Below are 21,018 nucleotides of genomic sequence, written 5' to 3'. Positions count from 1 at the left end.
GCCGACTTCAGAAGAATTAAGACAGTGAGCCTCCAGACCCTGTACATTCTTTGTAAGAATTATGACTAAGGATTTGATATTTCTAGTGCTATTGCAAACTTTACAGTTTTAAAACTCAATTTCCAATGTTTTGTTGCTGTTGTATACAAATACAATTGGTTTTTATGTATTGATCTCATATCCTGTGACCTTGACTAAACCCATGCACTGGTTCTAGCAACCTTCTTGGTGTGCAATTCGAGTGTCTCTGCAGTGACTATAGAACCAAATGATCCACCGACTGGAACAGGGAGGGTGGGAGAGACCTGCATGGAAGCAGTCCTTTGATTTGTTTTTGACAAGACTACATAGGTGATTTTATTTTTTAACTAAAAAAACTTATTAAGTTTTCATTTTTTTTGACATGTGTGGTTGTGTGTGGATGTGTATGACGTGGCATGCACATGGTGGTCAGGGGACTTCTGGCAGAGTCAGCCCCCTCCTGCTACGTGGGTCCTGGAGATTCAACTCCCATTCTCAGACTTGGTGGCAGATGCTTTGCTCCACTGAGTCATCCTGCTGGCCCCAGAGGTGTTTTTCCAAAAAGATAGTATCTTTAAGGAGTGTTTCCTGGGGGCTACTGAACATTCCTACCTAGCAAAGCAAAGGGCTTTGTTTTGTACAAACATCAGCAAACTTCAACAAAACATTAGACACATGAGTGCATGTGACACATGCCTTAATGGGTCCAGGAGAGAAATGTAGATAGTTTTTAAGTTTCATAACTAAAATAGTATAGTTTGGGGAGGGGGACAGGGTTTCTCTGTGTAGCCCTGGCTGTCCTAGAACTCGCTCTGTAGACCAGGCTGTCCTGCCTCTGCCTTCTCTGTGCTGGGATTAAAGGCGTGGACCACCACTTGCCCAGCCCTAAATTGTACACTTTTTTCTTTTTACATTTACTCTTTTACAAACTTTGTTTTGAGCTACATTTACTTGTGTGTGCCGGTGTGTGTATGTCTCATGGTGCACATGTGAAAGTCAGAAGACAGCCTATAGGTTCTGGAGGTTGAACTCCAGTCAACAGACTTACTTGACATCAAGCGCTCTTCTCTCTGAAATGGTCGGATCTGGCCTTTCCTGGTAGATCTGTTACCCTGGGGCTTCTCTAAAAAGAGAGGTGATAGGCAGCAGAAACACTCATGAGAACACATTCTCTCAGTGCTCTCTCTGCGGTCCTTATGTGGGGAGGTGGGAAGACAGTCATGACATGAACTGCACAAATGGACTGAACCACAGCCTTTGGGAAAGGGCCTCAAATCAGTCAGCAAAGAAAACACTTCTGAAGGATCACAGCTCTTCCTGGGCCATCAGGGCCACCAGTGCTGCCTGTACCTCACCTGCCTGAGTTTGGGGCAGCAGACAGTCCTGAATGAGGGCCACTGCAGCTGCCTCTGTCAAGCTGCTGAAGTCCTGCGATGTTTGGGAGGTGGCCGGCCAGCTCACAGAGCAAATGTGTTCTCATGAGTGTTTCTGCTGCCTCTCACCTCTCTTCTTAGAGAAGCCCCAGGGTAACAACATTAAATGCCCCACTTTCCTTTATTCCAAAGCTGGACTTCCGGGCCCATAGAATGACTCGGATCCCACTGAGGTCTGAGGTCCATGATGCCTGCCCAGGTGGAGCTCCCCGGGTCACAGATAAGTTATGAACAATCTCACAGTCACTCAGGTAGTCAGTAGCTCTGCATACCCTGCTAATTAACGCTTCCAAAGCAGGTCCTGGCCCACTCGTGTAAAAGAGAAAGCCAGGAGCCAGCAGGGCCTGCAGCAGATGTGCTTGGCGCTCCCTCCACAGGCAGTGGGTGGGCCAGGTAAAGATGGCTCGCAGAGGCCAGATCTCCCCCAGGCTGTTGAAGCCGACTCTGAAGCCTGGGTGCAAGCTCAGTAGGACAGCTTCTAGCCCCACCCGTAGCACTCCAGGCAGCAGCCGTTGGGGAAGTCCATGGGCAGGTGCAGGCACCAGCAGCACATGGCCCCACTCCAGGAGGCTGACATTGATCACTACAAGGACATCGTCCTCTTGCTTTGGAGCAGCTGGGCCATTAGGCTCCCTTTGCATAAGGGAAAAGGACTTCTCCAGGTCGGATTTTATTGAAGTGAAACTGTTCCGGGCCAAACTCCTGCCTCACACTTTTGATATTCTTGGGGCGCCTCCTCTGTATCCCTTGCTCTATATTCAGCTGAGCTACAAACCCCACGGAACCGGGGAGGATTTGGGTCTGCAGATCTTCTAGGCGGTATCGAAACAGGCCCAGTTCCAGCTGCTGCCTCAGTGCAGAGCAGACTGCAGAGTCAAAGCAGGGTAGTGGTAGTGTGTCCACAGCACTAGGTGAATTCCTTGGCCACTGAATTTCCTTGCCAACGAGATCCTCCTGGCCATAGACAAAGTCTGGGATGCCTTGTTTCTCCCAGTCCTCAGGATCTGGAGGCAGCAGATAGGAAGTCTCCTGTGAATGATGTGGAACAGCCACGAAGGCTACTCAATATGGTCTGGGCTGACCAATGGTGGCAGCTGCTCACAAGGACGCGTCTAGGCAGTCTCAAGCCGGTGCTGAAGGCCCAGAGGGTTCCTAGAGAGCTGTTGGTCTTCAGTCTGAGTTGGCAGCTGGAAGACGATGATTCTAATGTCATCAAAGGAACTCCTTAGTGGCAGGAACAGGATGATACTTATCAGCAAGCCAAGGCAAACAGGCAAAAGCCAAGTTTCCAGCTTCAGTTTCCCTTTTGTACGGGTTGCCACCTGAGCACACTGCGCAGTGGGCTTTCGTACTTCAAATAAGCTGATCAAGAAAATCCCTCACAGGAGTGTCCAGCAGTTTCCCTTCTACTTGACTCCAAATCCAATCAAATTGACCACCAAGATCACAGAATCCACGTTTCCTCCTCCGGAAGCTTGGGATCTTCACTTTTTCACACAGTGATATGTTCATTCACACTTGCATCTGATTATTATTTGAGAGGATGGAAGGGCAAACCTTGGTCCCTACAGCTGGAAGCTTGCAATTTGTGGGAAGAATCAAAGGAAGCAAGTCAGCTGTGATGATAATAAAACAGCAGTGGGGATCTGTGGACAGAACTGACCTCTAAATGCCCGAGTCGGGACACATCGCTGAAATTGAACTTATGTTTGTAAAATGGAAGCCTGCCTTGTTAACTGTTCCACGAACGGGTGATAACTGCACTGCACAATCCAGTAAACACCTTCAAGAACCTCTTCTAGAGCAAGCTAAGCTTCTTCTAGAATTGGCACAGTGGCAGAGGCTGCAGCTCTTGTCCCCCGTGAGACAGTCTAGGACTGCCCCTACTTGCAGAGGGGCACCGGATCTCCTCCAGCTCGGGAGCGAGTATGGAGGCTACCCGCCTCCACCCAGAGCTGGGATCTCCTGCGCTTGCTTTAGGTGAGGCAGATACATCTCAAGGCTCTGTGCACAGGCTGGTCCTGGCAATTGTACACTTCTAAATATTGAAATAAAGATTAGAAACTGAGCAAATTAAGCAAAAATAATACTAGGATGAAAATAGTGGACACATAAATTACTAGACGACAAAAAAGTACAAACTGGGCCATCCTACCAAAGGTCAAAGAATGGAAAGGAAAGGAAGTGTCATGAATGCATGAGACACAGACCACCGAGAAACAAATCAGAGTAAGTTGTCACAATAAAACAAGTGGGTACACTTTCTCTGGGCTGGAGAGATGGCTCATTGGTTAAAAGTGCTTGCTACTCTCTCAGTTTCCCAGCGCCCATGTTGGGCAGCTCACAGGGCAGGCACACAGTGACACGCGCGCGCGCGCGCGCGCACACACACACACACACACACACACACACACACACAGACAAAATTTAAAAAATATTTTAAAATGTGTAACATTTCTTATTTCTTCTTTTGCATCTTATAAGATGAAGTCTCCTTATGTAGACTTCTGGCTTCCTGCCTCAGCTTCCCGAGTGCTGGGATTTTAGGTGTGCCACCAGGGAACACTGTTTGTTCCTCAAACAATGGAAGATTTTCATTTGGGAAAACACACAGCTGTTTGTTCTCTATTGAGGACACACATAAAAGACTAGATATGGTGGCACTTGCCTGTGTTCCCAGAACTTAGAAAGTGGAGGCAGTACTACTCAGCTATTAAAAAGAATGAATTTATGAAATTCCTAGGCAAATGGATGGACCTGGAGGGCATCATCCTGAGAGAGGTAACACAATCACAAAGGAACTCAAATGATATGTACTCACTGATAAGTGGATATTAGCCCAAAACTTAGGATACCCAAGATATTAGATACAATTTGCTAAACACATGAAACTCAAGAAGAATGAAGACCAAAGTGTGGACACTGTGCCCCTTCTTAGAATTGGGAACAAAACACCTATAGAAGGAGTTACAGAGACAAAGTTTGGAGCTGTGACGAAAGGATGGACCATTTAGAGACTGCCATATCCAGGGATCCACCCCATAATCAGCTTCCAAACGTTGACACCATTGCATATACTAGCAAGATTTTGCTGAAAGGACCCAGATATAGCTGTCTCTTGTGAGACTATGCCGGGGCCTAGCAAGCACAGAAGTGGATGCTCACAGTCAGCTATTGGATGGATCACAGGGCTCCCAATGGAGGAGCTAGAGAAAGTCCCCAAGGAGCTAAAGGGATCTGCAACCCTATAGGTGGAACAACAATATGAACTAACCAGTACCCCGGAGCTCTTGACTCTAGCTGCATATGTATCAAAAGATGGCCTAGTAGGCCATCACTGGAAAGAGAGGCCCATTGGACACACAAACTTTATATGCCCCAGTACAGGGGAACGCCAGGGCCAAAAAAATAGAGAAGTGGGGGGGAGGGTATGGCAGACTTTTGGGATAGCAGTGGAAATGTAATTGAGGAAAATACGTAATAAAGATATTAAAAATTAAAAAAAAAGAAAGTGGAGGCAGGGTCAGGAATACAAGGTCATCTGTGGCCAGATAGTGAGTTTGAGGTCAGCTTGGGCTACATGATTGCAAATCTCAAAAGGAAGAAATAAAGGAGAAAAAGACACATAAAACAAGCAAAGATTACAAATAAAAATTGGGAAGCTATACTAAGCAGATTCTGGGAAAAGAAAGCATTATGGAAATTTTTTATAATAGACAAATAGAATACAAAACAGCAAACATTTAATAAGACAAAGAGCAATATTTTATCATCATATAATGTATAATTCATGAACTTTTATGTACCCTCAGCAGTAGCAAAACAAAGACAGAAGATTAAATTGAAACACAGGCTAAGGAAAGTCCGAAACTGTCCTGTCAGAGCATTTCCACTCCAATGCTCTCAAGCTCTTGCCTGTTTACTTAAGGTTTTTATAGTGATGGGTAATTTACATTTAACAGAAATCTATGCACATCAATGTGTTCACTGTTCTACTTTGTGTATATGTGTGGGTATATAATATATACGCATGTATGTATATAACATATAATTATAATTATAATATTACACTCATCTATCTATCTATCTATCTATCTATCTATCTATCTATCTATCTATCTATCTATCTATGTTTTTCTTTGCTGGGAATAGAAACCAGAATCTTACTCATGCTAGGCAAGTGCTGTATACCACTGAGCTACATCCCTCACCTAATATATTTATTATATTTGAAGCACTGATGGCATTTCTAAGTATGACCTAAAGATTCTTTCTCTAATAATAATTAAAGAGCTTTTCTGCTTTCTCTCTCACACACTAGGATAACAAATTTAGAATTAAAATTTTCTTTCCTTTGGAAGAAATCTTGCAGGAAGTGTCAAAAACATTACAAGTCACCCTATGTGCTCTGTGTCCAGCTTCCTCCAATGGTGACACTGTATATAATACAAACTACCAGGAAATTGAAAATTATTGTAATCAGTTAATTATTGTTCACTGTCTTATAGATATTCAATTTCCACTATTGGTTTACATTGTTTTCTTGAAATACGGTTTCATGTAGCCCTGGCAGGCCTTAAACTCGCTATGTAGCAGCCAAGGATTGTTTTCAATTCCTTTTTTTTTTTTTAAAGATTTATTTATTTATTATATGTAAGTACACTGTAGCTGTCTTCAGACACTCCAGAAGAGGACGTCAGATCTTGTTACAGATGGTTGTGAGCCACCATGTGGTTGCTGGGATTTGAACTCTGGACCTTTGAAAGAGCAGTCGGGTGCTCTTACCCACTGAGCTATCTCACCAGCCCCTGTTTTCAATTCCTGATTCCCCTGCTTCCATCTCCACAGTGCAGGGATTATAGACGTGTGCCACCGCACTTGGTTTAATATTCACCGTTTTTATGTTGCATTTGTTTGTGCAGGTTTGAGGGCACATTTTATCATATGTGTAGATTTATGTACTGATCATCACAATCAAGACTCAGACTTGTTCCTTAGTCACTAAGGAATACTATCTCAGAATTTTGCATTTGCATGTAGTTTCCATCTTGGCCTCCTGTTCTTGTTGCCTGGCAACCACTAATTTGTTCTTCTTCTCTACCGTTTTGTTATTCCGAGCATATTATACGGATGGAATCATACAGTGTATAACCTTTTGATATTAACTTTTTTCCCTGTGAATAATTGAGCTTGAGGTCCATGCAAGTTGTTGGTAAAATATCAATAATTCATTTCTGTTGCTTCCAAAATACGATTCTATTCTACAGCTATACAGAAGTTTGTCCAACCATTCACCCACTGAGATGGGTTTAGGATGTGTTTAGCGTCTTGCTTTGGGGAGTTAAGCTGCTGTGAGCATTCATACACAGGGTTTTTCTGGACCAAGGTTTCTTCAGGATAAATGTTTAACAGCAGGAATATTCAATCACATGGTTAATGCAGGTTTAGTTTTAACTGTTTTCCAGAGTGGCTAGATCACTTTACATTTCTACTACTAATTTATGAAGTGATACAATCCCTCCACATCCTTACTAGCATTTGATATTATTTTATTTATTAAGATTATTTTATTTATTAAGATTATTCTTTTCCTTAAAATTGTTTATTTATTTGTGTGTGTGTGTATGTGTGTGTGCGCGTGTGTGTGTATGTGTGTGTGCGTGTGTATGCTATATGTATAAGTGCCATAGGAGGCCAGAAGAGGGTGTTGGATCCCCTGAAGCTGGAGTTACAGTTAGAGGTGGTTGTGAGCTACCGTGTGGGTGCAGGGAATCAAACCGCAGTCCACTACAAAGGTAGCAAATGCTCTTAACCACTGAACTATCTCTCCAAGCTCTAAGATTTTTTCATACAATATATTTTGATCATGTTTTCCCTCCTTCAACTCCTCTCAGATCTTTCCTACCTACTTACCCATCCAACTTCATGTTCTCTCTCTCCCTCTCTTCCCCTCTCCCCTCTTCTCTCTTTCTCTCAAAACAAAAACAGATATTACCCCCCCACACACAAACCAAGAATCAAAATAAACAAAAAAGTCCATTGAGACAAAAAAAAGTAATAAAGAAATAAGCAAGAGCAACTCCTCTCAAAAAAAAAAAAAAAAAAACCCAAAAACAACAACAACAAAAACACCCATGGAATTTGCTTTGTGTTGGCCACCTACTCCTAGTCATGGGGCCTGCCCTGGAGTGTGGCTTATATGACCAGTGACACTCCCTTTGTCAGCAGGTATTATTCACAAATAACTTCTGGGTTAGAGGTGGGAGCACATGTTCACTTCCCCCTCTCAGTGCTGGCACCTTGTCTGGCTGGAACCTGTGCGGGCTCTCTTTGTGTTGCTACAGTCTCTGTGAGTTCCTGTGTATCAGTCTTGCTGTCCCCGAAAGACAGTTTCCTTGGAGTCACCACTACCTCTGATTCTTCCTGTCTTTCAGCCTTCTCTTCTGCTTGGACCTCTGAGCCTTGAGGGGAGGGGTTAGGAAGATACCCCATTTAGGACTGAGTGTTCCAAAGACTTGATCCATTGCACATTGTCCAATTATGGATCTCTGTATTACTTCCCGTCTGCTGCAAGAAGCTTTTCTGATAAGGGTTGAGTGAGGACTCATCTATGGGTATAACAATATGTTACCAGAAGCCATTTTATTGTTGTGTTCCTTTAGTGTTTTCAGGAATGGAGCCTTACCATCTAGTTATGGAGGGTAACTAGTAGTCTTGGCAAAAGCCTGTGATATTTGGGGGATCTTAGAGCCCCTTTGGCCAATGACTCAGTAGGATATAACCCATTTTGGGCATCAGAGGTTGAATTTAGTGACATAAGATGTCTAGTTGGAGCACTGTCCCCTTCATGGAGATTCCATTTAAATCCCTTTCATGTGTGTACATATTTTAGGAAGCTTCTTCAACAATTGGTTCCCATATGGTTCTTCAAACGACCTTTAGTCTTAGCTATCCTTCCCCATATATATTCCTTCTTACTCCATTCTTCCATCCCCATTGTAATTTAATCCTTCTAGTTTAGTTTGTCCTTCATCTCTCCATAACACTATTTTATTTACCCTTTGGGATATTCTCCCCTTACTAGGTTCTTGACCTCTGTGGTTATTTGGACTGTAGCACACACAAGCATTTGGTCCTATTATTGTTTTTATTTTTTACTTTGCACTTGTTGGGTGAACAGTGATCTTCTAGGCCTCCTTGCTCCCTCTGCTCCCTTTCCCCTTGGTTCTCTTCCTCCCCTCCCCCTTTCCTTCTTTTACATATTCAGGAAACAAGTCCTCTGTAGTGTTGTGAGGGATCCACCAGAGAAGACTGCTCTTGGACAAGGGTTTAAGCCAACAGAAAGTCTTTATTAGCTGGCCAGTGACTACTCTGGGTGCTTGGGATCACAAGGCCTTTCTCAGCGTCTAAGCAAAAAGGTTGACATACGTTAGCTAACAAGAAGAGTTAGCCAGAAGCCGAACTACAGAAGCCAAAAAGCAAGGTCAGTCCATTTAGAGACTTTCCCACAACATGGACTTTGATGGATTAGGCCTTTGTTTTAGTTTTGGCAGGTGGTGCTGTCTATGTGTTGAATTTTATGGCTTGAGTGGTACTTCCATCATGAAGTCAGTTGTGCTAAAGTCTGGGGCCTACTAAGGTCTGGGGACCTGTCACAGTAGGGCATATTATTTGCAAATATTTTCATCTAGTATGTAGCTTGTATTTCCGTCCTTCCAGCAAGGTCTTTCATTGTACAAAAGATAATTATTCTAAAGTCCAATTATTAATTTCTATGGATTGTCTTTTTGGTGTCTTGTCTAAATAAACCACTATAATTCCAGTTACTGATGATTCTTTTCTTAAACTTTCCTTTGAAAGTTTTAGGTTTGGGCAGGGTGTGGTGGTGCACACCTTTAGTTCCAGCAATTGGGAGGCAGAGGCAGGTGGATTTCTGAGCTCTAGGCCAGCCTGGTCTACAGCCAGGGCTATATAGAGAAACCCTGTCTCAAAAAAAAGTTTTAAGTTTATGTATTAAAATTCACTATCTATTTTTAATTTCTTTCCTGTATACTATTCAGGTTAAATTTTTGTGTTTTTATTTTGCTTAGCTAATCAATTAAGTGACATTTGTTGGAAAGACTCTTCTTTCTCCACCTTTTTAAAAATTATTTTCATTAAAAATTATTTGGTCTATTTACAGACTGCATCACTCCATTGATCTATGTTTCTTCTTCTGCTGGTTTCATGCTGCCTAGATTTCTGTAGCTATGTCTTATGTCGATATTCCCTTCACTATTCCTAATTAATTCCTCTTTTTCTAAAATTGTTTTCAACATTCTAGTTCCTTTGTCTTCTGCACATAACTTTTAGAATGAGCTTGAAGAAGCTGATGAGGAGGGTGACCTTGTAGGAGGACCAACAGTCTCAATTAAGTTGGACCCTTGAGATCTCTCAGACACTGGGCCACCAACCAAGCAGCATACACCAGATGATATAAGCCCCCAACACACATACAGTAGGAGACTTCTGGGTCTGTGTTCAGTCAGAGATGATGCATTTAACCCTCAAGAGACTGGAGGCCCCAGGGAGTTTAGAGGTCAGATGGGGTGGGGTGGGGGTAGGGACATCCATGTGGAGATTGGGTAACGGGGGCCAGGTGGGGGGAGGTATGGGATGTGGAACAGTCAGAGAGTGAGCCGGGAGGGGGATAAAATCTGGACTCTAAAAAAAGATTAAATACAATTTAAAAAAAAATGAATGAGCTTGCATCTACCAAAAACGTCCTGCCAGATCTGATAGGACTTGTGTCAAACCTGTATCAATCTGGGCAGGACTTACCTGTATACTGCACCTGGCACTTCTAAACTAGATTCTTTTCGTCAGTCAGCAGTCGAAAAATTCCAATATACAGAGCTTATATATGTCTTGTTAGATTTATTCCTAGGTATTTTTTTGAAACATAATTTTTTTGAGACAGGGGTCTCACTATGCAGCCTTGGTTTGTCTGAAACTCTCTATGTCGAGCAGACTGGCCTTGAACTCACAGAGATCTGCTACCACACCGAGCTTAAACAGTAATTCTAAATGGCATTGTGGGCCTTTTTATTATTAATAATTTTCTTTTTTCTCCTTTTTTGAATCAATTACTTCAGCCTATTAATATGGTTAAAGGATTACATTGGTTGTTCAATTTTTTAGATTAAAAAATATTTTATGTGCATGTTTAGAGTACTTGTCTGTATGTGTACTTTGTGTCAGGGGCTCGAGGGTGACAGAATACCCTGGAACTGGAGTTACAGATGACTGTGAGCTGCCATGTGGGTGCTGGGAATCTAAACTAGGTTCCTTATAAGAGCATCAAGTGCTGTTAAACTGCCGAGCCAGCCCCGGTTGATTTCTGAATATCGGACACCTTCTGAAGGACGCCTCCAGTTGACTGTGGTGCATGCAGTTCTTTTGGGATATTTCAGAATTTGACTTGTAACCTTTTCCAGTTGTACAGCCTTTGTCTGCTTTTGCTATTAGGGTGACATTGTCTTTGTAAAATGAGTTGAGAAATATTCCTTCCTCTTCAATTTTATAGGATAGTTTCTGTGGAGTTTTCGATAAAATTCACTGAATTTTAAAGCCGGATGACATCCTTGAAATCACTGACTGGAACTTGTGTTTGACTATAGAGACTCCAGAGACCCATTTTTTTTTTCTCTCCAGGTTACCAGAACCAATTGTAGATTTGTTTATCTTGAGGGATTAGCTGAGGAATAAAATGACTGTCTTTTGACAAAGAGTACAAAAAAAAAAGGACAGATCCAGAAGTAGCCAGAAAGCCATTTCCTAACAAAATTGACATTTGTTCTGTTCTCTGCAATGTAAGTCCCGGAAATGACAAATTCAAGTGCAGAGGAGAGAACAAAGCCGAGCCCTGCAGGTTGGTGAGCCTCAGGCTGGCACAAGTCAAAGTGCGGGCAAGTCTGCGGCCACTGAGAAGGTTCAAAAACAATCAAACCAAAACCAAACCGAAATCTACCTCCAGAAAGTGAGTAAATCACTAAGGAGGAAGACGAAGCAAGGGAGCCAACAAAGGGGGTGTGTTAAAGCCGTGACCACTGTGGGGGCCTCAAACTCAACTTGGCTGGAAAATTCTGAGACCCATCAATAAAGCAAGCTCATGAACAAGGCAGAAGGAGCTGGGATATCTCCAACCCACTTCTCTCAGCCTCTGAGGGAGAGCAACTCAAGAGTGGAGTTGATTCCCTACCTGTTTTGCCCACAGGCATCTGCCATAAACAAAGATGCCTAGGGATTGGCAAGTTAGAAGCTGGGTAAAGGCCAGGAGATCCAGGCAGTCTGTCTATAATGTCTGCTACAGTATGGTTGGAAGGGAGAGAAATTAGCTTTCACAGAAATATTTGCATGATATTAGAAGAGAAACATGAATACCATGATTTAATTTGTTGCAAAATTACTTGAACTATGGAAATGTATTCCACATAAATGGCCCAGAATTTTTGTCAGAAATAATGTTCCTGCCAGGCACAGTGGGCACGTGGCTCAAGTCTTGGCCATGCTGGAGACTGGGACAGGAGGCAGGCTGGAGTCTGAGAGTAGGAGGGCAGCCTGGGCAAAAGGGGGAGGCAGGTCTCAAAAACAATCCCTTTGATGTTGTACTTTCATTCATAGTTTGGGAAGGGAAAGAGAGACTGGTAAGGTACTGTCTTTGCATAGAGAAATTTTAATTTGGCTGAAATGGATGGAAATCTAAATAGTGCCCTGTGACCTTATTCATTCTAGCAGGGTAAAGGAGTTATGTTCATTTATTTGTACAAAGAGACAAAGTATCCTGAATCAGAAAATAAAAAACAACGACATGCTAAAAATAACCTAGGGATTAATATTTAAAATTTCTGAAGAGATGACGTCACAGTAAAACTCTCCAGACAGATAGTATAACAGCATTAGTCATAGATTTCCGGAAATGCTGGTCCAATATCTTTTAACACTGAAAGCTTATTTATAGAAATCTGTCACAGTTATTGATCCAAAACATGTTTTGAGTCTTTAAAGATTTCCATGAAGGAGCAGCATATTTTTTTTAATTGTGGCCCATAACCATCATGTCTTTTTATTGTCATTTTCAGAAGCTTCTCATATCTGCAAATGTTAGAGAATTGGGGAAGATGTAATTTGACAGGTTAATTTGAATGCCAAAGATTGTCATAATTTAATATCACCAGGGAGAAATGAATATTCACTTTTCCAAAAATACAGAAGGAAATGATTTACTCTTCGAGAACTTTAAAAAACACACTTGAATATTTTAAGCTTAATGTCATTTCTATGAATCATAGTTGAATATAATAGTGTAAATTTATAGACTAGGATCAGTTTTAGATGTTGGGCCATATTAGCTTGTTCTGCACCTTTCCTGGCCAAAGATACTGGACCTCTCGAGTGCTTCTAGACAAAAATTTAATAGTAGAGTTGAAAAAAATTCTCCTGTTACTAAAGCCTGGCTAATTTTATAAACTTACTATATTATAGTTACTAGTTTGATTTGAAAATAAGCCATAAGCTAGTTTTAAATGAAAGGACATATAAAACAACTTAATTCCCCTTTCTTTCCTTTTTTTTTTTTTCTTTTCTTTTGTCTCTTTTTGAAATAGACTCATTCTGTAGCCTATGATATCCTTAGTAACGTAGGCTGGCCTCGACTTCAGAGCGGCCCTCCAACTTTGGCCTCCTAAGAGCTGAGCGTACAGGTGTGGACTCCACCTGGCTAGGCCAACTATTTTTAGAGCTGTCTTCTGAACTGGAGCCTGTTGGCTTGGAAGTATGTTAAAGGTTTAATCCCCAGCTGGTTACACTATTGAACAGTAGTGGACCAATTCAGAGGTGGGACCTGGGGCAGGTTAACAAAGGAGGGATACTGGGACCCTGGCCCCTTCCTGTTTTTCTTTCTTTTCCAACCACCATGAGCTGAACAGGCCTTTTCTGTCACACAGTCCTGCCATAGTGCACTGTGTCTCCAAGGCCTGCAAGGACAGTGCCAAAAATCCCTGGCCTGAAAACCCCACCAACATAACTATTTCCTTCTTATAGGTTGACAGATTCTGGCATTTTGTCACAGTAATAGTAGACTCATTAATATAGAGACCAGGCTAATGCTATAACACAAACACCACCAACTTATTCCTAAAGAAGGGTGTGTCAAGTTGCTTGAAATGATGAAAACAGTTTTAAAATTAACACACATTCAAATATATAATACACATTGAATATATATTTGCTGAATTAGTTTTTGGGTTGTTTTTCTAATAACAATTTTAGCTACTTGGTGGATATTCAATTAAAAAAAAATCCAGATCCTAGCAGGGTGTGGTGGTGGTGCTCGCCTTTGATCCCAGCACTGGGGAGGCAGAGGCAGGTAGATCTCTGTGAGTTTGTGGCCAGCTGGGTCTACAGAACCAGTTCCAGGTCAACCAGGGCTATGTAGAGATACCCCGTCTCAATTCCCTCACCCCGGATCCTGGAAGATGCTGTCAGCTAAAGCAACAAATTGTGTAAGGATGAAAAAGTGGTAGACAGGCAGGGCTGGAGAGATGGCCATTGGTAAAGAGCACTTGCTATCCTTACAGATTTGGTGCCAAGTTCCCACATGGCAGCTAACAACTCTAATTCCAGTTCCTGGGCATCCAATGCCTTCTTCTGACTTTTGCAGGTACTGTACACACACGTTGGACAGGCATAACTTGCAAGTAAACACTCATACACATAAGCAAAACAAATAAGCCAGGCAGTGGTGGCACACTCTGGAGGCAGAGGCAGGTGGACCTCTGTGAGTTTGAGGCCAGCCTGGTTTACAGAGAGTTCCAGGGTAGCAGGGCTGTTACACAGAGAAACCCTGTCTTGAAAACAAACAAATAAACAAAACCCAAAACAACACAACAACAAAAATAAAAAAACCATCAGAACAGAACAACTGAAAAAACAAAAATTAAAAAAAAAAAAAGGCCCACTTTCTCGCTAGCAGGGCGGGCAATCTGAATGTTTGAAGCAACAAACTTGCTGGCTGGCACCACAGCGGAGACTGAGCCCGACCTTAGACATGTCAAAGTGGTGAACACGATCCGAGTGGCCGCCCAGCGGTCTGGGCCTAGGACCGAACTTACTAAGCCTTCAAAGTTGTCCAAGCAGAAATCTGGCTCAGATCTACGGAACAAGTTTCCTGAAACCTGGCTGAGGACAACTCGAGCGGCTCCAGTCAGAAAAGCCATCGTCTTGAAGAAGATCGTAGCTCATGCAGTAGAGGTCCCAGATGTCCACACATTTCGCAGGAGTCCTAGGATCTCTTTTCTTTTGGAAAAAGAAAACAACCCTCCACTAAGGACCTAAAGAGGACCTCTTCAAGATTTGTAGTGTCCCTGGTACTCCCTCCAGCACCCCCGTGCTGTACACTCAGAATGTCAAGTCTGGAGAAGCGGAGATGGACACCAGAGACTTGGAAATGTCTCAGAAAGTCAGGTGGTCATACAGAGAGCTACAGAGCCTCGGTTGTGCCTCAGCCTCCACTCCTGGCCGCCGATCTATCTTGGGTTTTGAGGGACCTGACGACTTGCCTGGAGTCTCACCTGTTATGTGTTCAAAGTTAATTGAGCCCCCAAAGGTCCCTGCGAAGCACTTGGTTCTGGATAGAACGTTCCCTGGGATCTCTCCCCAAGTTGTGAAAGCGAAATGAAAGAAGAAGAGATCTCGAAGTCAGAGCTGGATAAGTGGGCTGTGGCTGTGGATGCTGAATTTGAAGCTGCTGAGCAGTTTGATCTTTTGATTGAATGAGATGAACTGGGATGCCCATCATTGAATGGGATAACCTGGCTGGCTCTCTCTCCCCTCTTCCTGTACATACTGCCCTTTGAGTAGAGCAGGATCTATGGGGTCATTTTCACTGGTCTTGTTACCCAGGAAGGTGTTGCTGGACATTTATTGTGTCTCGTTACCCTGGACTGTCTACCTCTACAGTGTTGGGGATGTGAATCCACTGCTCTGAACCGGAACTGTCAGAAACAGGTTTAGCCATGGGCTGTCTCTGCTGTTGTGTCCAGCTACCAACCAGTAAAGAGGTTTTGTGTTCTGCTTTGGTTCTGTAGAGTTGAGAGATCTCAAAGGCCAGGGAGACAGTTAAATGTTTGAGGGAGGATCTGGACACCGAGTCTGTGGAGTTCAGGATATGAAAGGAGGGAGGCATAATTCGTTTTTAACATAGTGATTTATGTAGGAACTGGTCCGAGTCTGTGCTCTGCTGTTGACATTGGTGAATGGGGTGCTGCTGCTTACAGCAAAGTGGGTACACTTGATAGTGTGCGTCTCACATGCACCAATGTAAGGTTTATAGTCTCTGCTTTGGCCTCTTTCCTCGCTCACATCTATTTCTTTAAATACAAGCTGCATGGCCTCAGCTCTGGACATCATGTCACATCATCTCTCATGTGCTAGACAGCTGGAGCCCCGATGGCAGCTTTTGCTGTGAGCTTAAAACTATTGTTCTCACGTGAGACCATTCCTGGGGGGTGCTGGGAACAAAAATGGATGTATCATGGTTTTGGGAGTACCTTCCTGCCTGCCACCTCCTCTCAATCATGGTAAAAGCAATTGTTTAAAGGCCATTGGACTTCTAACCTTTCCAAGGGAAACAGAAGCTGTGGGGAGTGAGAACTCAGATAAGCTCCTGTTATACCAGGGTGGTTTAGTGGATCACTCCTGCAGGGTCAGTCCTTACCTATTCCCGTGGACCTGGAGCTGAATCATGCTGAATTGCTACTATCACTGCAGACCTATCTATCTGCCTTTGAGGAACTAATGTGCAGCCTAAGGGAAAGGTGGTTTATTTCAAACAAACTTTTTAGAAGTTTCTATAAAAGGAAGAAGAAGAACGAGGAGGAGGAGGAGGAGGAGGAGGAGGAGGAGAAGAAGAAGAAGAAGAAGAAGAAGAAGAAGAAGAAGAAGAAGAAGAAGAAGAAGAAGAAGAAGAAGAAGACAGGGCTTAGTGGCTAAGAGCATTTGCTCTTCACAATTGCCTGTAACCCCAGTTCCAGGGAACTGATTCCCTTTCCTGACCTCCACAGGCACTACATACAAGTTTTGCACATATATAAATGGAGACAAAACATTCATACACATAAAATAAAAAATTAAAAAAAAAAGCTGGGCATGGTGGTGTGTATGTACCTTCGATCCCAGCACTTGGGAGGCAGAGGTAAAGTCAGAGGCAAGTGGATCTGAGTTCAAGGCTAGCCTGTTCTACATAGTGAGTTTCAGGCCACCCAGGGCTACACAGCGAAATCCTGTCTTGAAAAACCCAATACATAAACAAATAATCAAACAAACACATGATTTTAAGGAGAGGTAGGCAAGGAACCTCTAGATGAAAACGAGGTGAAGGTATTATGCTTGTAGCTGTGTGTTTAGGTGATGACACAAGAAAGCAAGGGGCTATTGATGTAAAAGGAGCCAGGAGGTTAAATCTTAGGAGAGGTGAGGAGAAGGCAGGTGGTGACTGGACTGGTCGGTCAAGGTTCTTCTGACGCACTGGCAATTTTTGAGGCATCTTCTCCATTAGCCTGCTCTTGCCTTAGGGGTGACCTTTGGACATTCAGTTCTGCTCTTGTCTGATGCTCTGAGATGAAGCATGCTTTGGAGAGAAGTGGAGGATGGAACATGAGCACAGGAGGAGCAGGGCCAGTAAGAAAACCTAATGTAACAGCAGCATTGCTCAGGCCCTTGGTAGACAGGACTTGTGACCATGGAGGGCAAGTATGAAACTTTCCAAGTGTTGGGATAAAAGGCACACAGCGTCATGCCTAGCTTATAGTTCTTTATTTTTATATTTATGTGTATGAGTGTTTTGCCTGCTTGCATGTCTATCTATTACATGTATATAGTGCTATCAGCAGTCAGAAGACGGTGTGAGACCATCTCTCCCAACTGACATTACAGATATTTGTGAGCTGCCATGTGGATCCTGGGAATTGAGCTCAGGTCCTCCAGAAGTGCTTGTAACCATTGAGTCATCTCTAAAATAACAGGTTTAAAATAAGATATATATAGATCTACAGAGATGGCTCAGTGGTTAAGGAAACTTTTCAAAGTTTAGACTCCTTAGGTTTATGATTTTTGCCTTCCTTAGAAGTTGACGGAGCCATCTGATTGGCCCATTTTGATTTATTTTTTCAGGTCTGTTCCATAGCTCCTATTCTGAGATTTCTTCCATTGTCTTAGGTATTTCTTTCACCTCTCTTCTACACCCTGTTCTTTGGATCCCAAGTTCATCTTTCTTGTGCTCTGATGTTGGTAAAAGCAGGTGCTCTAAGATTGCTTGAGAAAAGCAAATGGGAGTAAAATGCTCTAATCTTAAACAGCTGGAAAACCAAAACAAAACCTTATTCTATCTTCCCTCAAGTGAGGGTCTGGCTTGCTTTGGAAATCAAGGTAAATTTTTTTCATTGGATTTTAAAGACATCACTTTGTTGTCGTGTAGCTTGCAGTGTTGCAGGGAAGAAGGCTGACCCCGAGTCTTCATGTGGGATTATTTTCTCCTTTCTGGAAATGTGTAAGACTGTTACCGGTCTTTTTTTTTTTTTTTTTTTTTTGTCTGTAGCATTCTAAAATACTATAAGAAACTTTCTGGTTGTTCTTTTAAAAATCCAACTCTTACTTGGTAGCTTACATTGAATTCAAATTTGCAATCCTCCTGCCTCAGCCTTCCAAGTGCAAGGATGACAGGTTTGAGCCACCATTGTGTCACTAGAAATTTTGCACTTTCTATGGCTCCTTATAGAGTTCTTTCTTATTTTAAAATTGTGAAAATTTTTTTACACTAAAAAATTTATTTTGTGTGCAGGTGTGTTGATGTATGCACACCACAGCTCATGTATGGAAATGAAAAGACAACTCATGGGAATTCTACCATGTGGATCCTGGGATTTGAACTCAGGTCATCAGACATCAGGCAGCTCCACCCACTGAGCTATCTCATCAGCTGCCCTTGGTAGAGTTGTTTCTCCTCCTCCTGCTCCTCCTGCTCCTCCTGTTTTGCATGTGGAGGGGCTGACCCAGGAAGATCATGAGATCATGAGTTTGAGGCTAGCGTGGGCTAGTTCTAGGATAGCCTGTGTGATGGTTTGTATATTCCAGGGAGTGGCACTATTAGGAGGTGTGGCCTTGTTGGAGTAGGTGTGTCACTGTGGGCATGGGCTTTAAGACCCTCATCCTATCTGCCTGGAAGCCAGTATTCTGCTAGCAGCCTTCAGATGAAGATGTAGAACTCTCAGCTCCTCCTGTACCATGCCTGCCTGCATGCTGCCATGTTCTCCCTTTGATGATAATGGACTGAACCTCTGAACCTGTAAGCCAGCCCCAATTAAATGTTGTTCTTATAAGACTTGACTTGTTCATGGTGTCTGTTCACAGCAGTAAAACCCTAACTGAGATAGCCTGGGTTGCCTAATGGAATCCTGTCTCCCCCCCTGCCCCCCAAATTGAATTATTTTGGTATGTCTAAGCCAATTAGTATTTTATCTAACAAGCTATCATGTAAACATTAAAATTATTCTCTGCATGAATGAAAGTATTTTTGAGAGATCTCTCTTTGTAGTTCTGGCTATGTTGGCTATTATTATTAGACCAGGGTGTCCTCAAACTCACAGAAATCCACCTACCTCTGCCTCCTGAGGGCTGGGATTAAAGGTATGTACCACTAGGCCCATCAAATATTAATTGGAAGCTTAAAAGTATGTTGCCCATGGTTACAACCACTTGAAAAAATGTATGAGCAATATCGGGGAAATATAAAGGAAAACTCCAGTGATATTGTATCAGACTCTAGTCAGAATGGCTATGTAAAGAAAACAAACAAACAAACAAACAAACAAACAAACAGGGCTAGTGAGATGTCTCAGAGGTTAAAAATACTTATTTATGCAAGCTTGACATAAATTTAATCTCTAGAACCTATGGTGAAACAAGAAAACTGATGCCTAAAAGGTGTCCTCTAACCTCCCACCATAGCAAATGTGTGGCACACACACACACAAACACACACACACACAAACACATACACACACAGAGTTTAAAAGACTCCAGTTCTCACAATAAATGGAAGACAGAAATTTTTTTTTAAAGAAAACAACAACAACAAAAAAATAACTTAAGTATGTGAAGATGTGGGAGAAAAAGAACCCTTCTACACTGTTGGTGGAAATGTAGAGTCAGCCACTCTGGAACCATTATGGAGGGCTCCCATAAAACTAAATGTAGAGCTTGCATATGATCCAAGTATACCACTTCTGTGTATAACTCAAGATATCAAAGTCAATATACACTAGTGATACATGTATAGCCATATTTTGTCATACTTCTATTCACAATAGTTGTGCTAAAGAACCTGTCTAGATGCCGATAAGTGGATAAAGAAATGTAGTATACACACACACAAAGAAATGTAGTATACACACACAAAGAAGTTTCATTCTGCTAAAAAGAACAACTGACACCCTGCTTTGGCAGAAAAAGACATGAATGCTAGTCACTCCACTACAGTTGAATAATCCAACCAATGGGAACAGGATATGTGTACCACAAAGACATGTTCCTAAGGAAGTCCCCTGTCCCTAAGTCCTGATTGGTGGGATAACTTGGCACAGGTATTTTTGGTTTTGAAGTGCAAAAACTCTATACCATTCTGGCTTGGGGTTACAGTTCAGCTCTCTCATTTGTTCTGCTGTCTTGATCAATCAGTAGCAGCCCGAATGCAATGAATTTTTGTCATTTGCTTAAGTACTTGCTAAGACGAATGTTTGAAGATGCAGTCAGCTCCAGAGTCTGTGCTGTTGTCCCTGACTGGTCAGTTTTTGTTGCCTAAATCAAATAAAGATCTTGCTTTGCTGGACTCTTGTGACCGCTTGGGTTCTTTTGGATTTTTAGACCCTAACAATCTGTGTCACGCCTGAGTAGCTTAACAATCAACCGGTGTATTTTATATTTTTGGTCGAGAGCCTAACTTTTAACGGCTGAGCCATCTCTCTAGCCCAACCAGTGTATTTTAAATCCTAAGCAAAATAAAAATTTCCATTTTAAAAGTTCAATAAATAACTACATTTTGTTTAGCCCTCATAGTCTCTGGTAATGTTTTATATGAGTCAGTAGCTTGGATCACAAAAGAAATAAAAATTTTGCTCTTATCAGGAAGGTGAATTTGTCAATTCAAAATGAAATGGAGAAATATTACTCAAAACAGTGTTTATATTTGAAAACTGTCCAAAGCACATGCTCTATACTGATCTAGGTGTTTCGAGTGTGAAATACTGATTAGGAACACAACCGTCGTGTCAACTGTCACAGAAACTCTCTGATCATTTTAGTGTAATAGGTTGTTCCAAAGCCATTACGTAAAACGAACACACAGCTAAGCAAAGATAATGGAGGCCAACTAAACTGTGGATGGATGCTTCAGTGCTTCTTAGATGAGGGAACAAAATACTTACAGGAGGAAATATGGAGACAAAGTGTGGAGCAGAGACTGAAGGAAAGG

General features: G+C 42.4%; 2 pseudogenes; one reads left to right on the top strand and one right to left on the bottom strand.

The window, feature by feature from the left end:
* Positions 1 to 1,326: 1,326 nt before the first annotated feature.
* Positions 1,327 to 8,451, bottom strand: LOC110286288 (GDP-D-glucose phosphorylase 1-like; annotated as a pseudogene).
* Positions 8,452 to 14,480: 6,029 nt separating this feature from the next.
* Positions 14,481 to 15,269, top strand: LOC110286289 (sororin pseudogene; annotated as a pseudogene).
* Positions 15,270 to 21,018: the final 5,749 nt, after the last annotated feature.

This window comes from Mus caroli, unplaced genomic scaffold (genome assembly GCF_978045245.1).
Source record: "Mus caroli unplaced genomic scaffold, Mus_caroli_1 scaffold_5, whole genome shotgun sequence".
In the NCBI taxonomy this organism is placed as follows: Eukaryota; Metazoa; Chordata; class Mammalia; order Rodentia; family Muridae; genus Mus; species Mus caroli.
The sequence above is the reverse complement of the archived record's forward strand: the minus strand, read 5'-3'. Positions and strand labels throughout refer to the sequence as shown.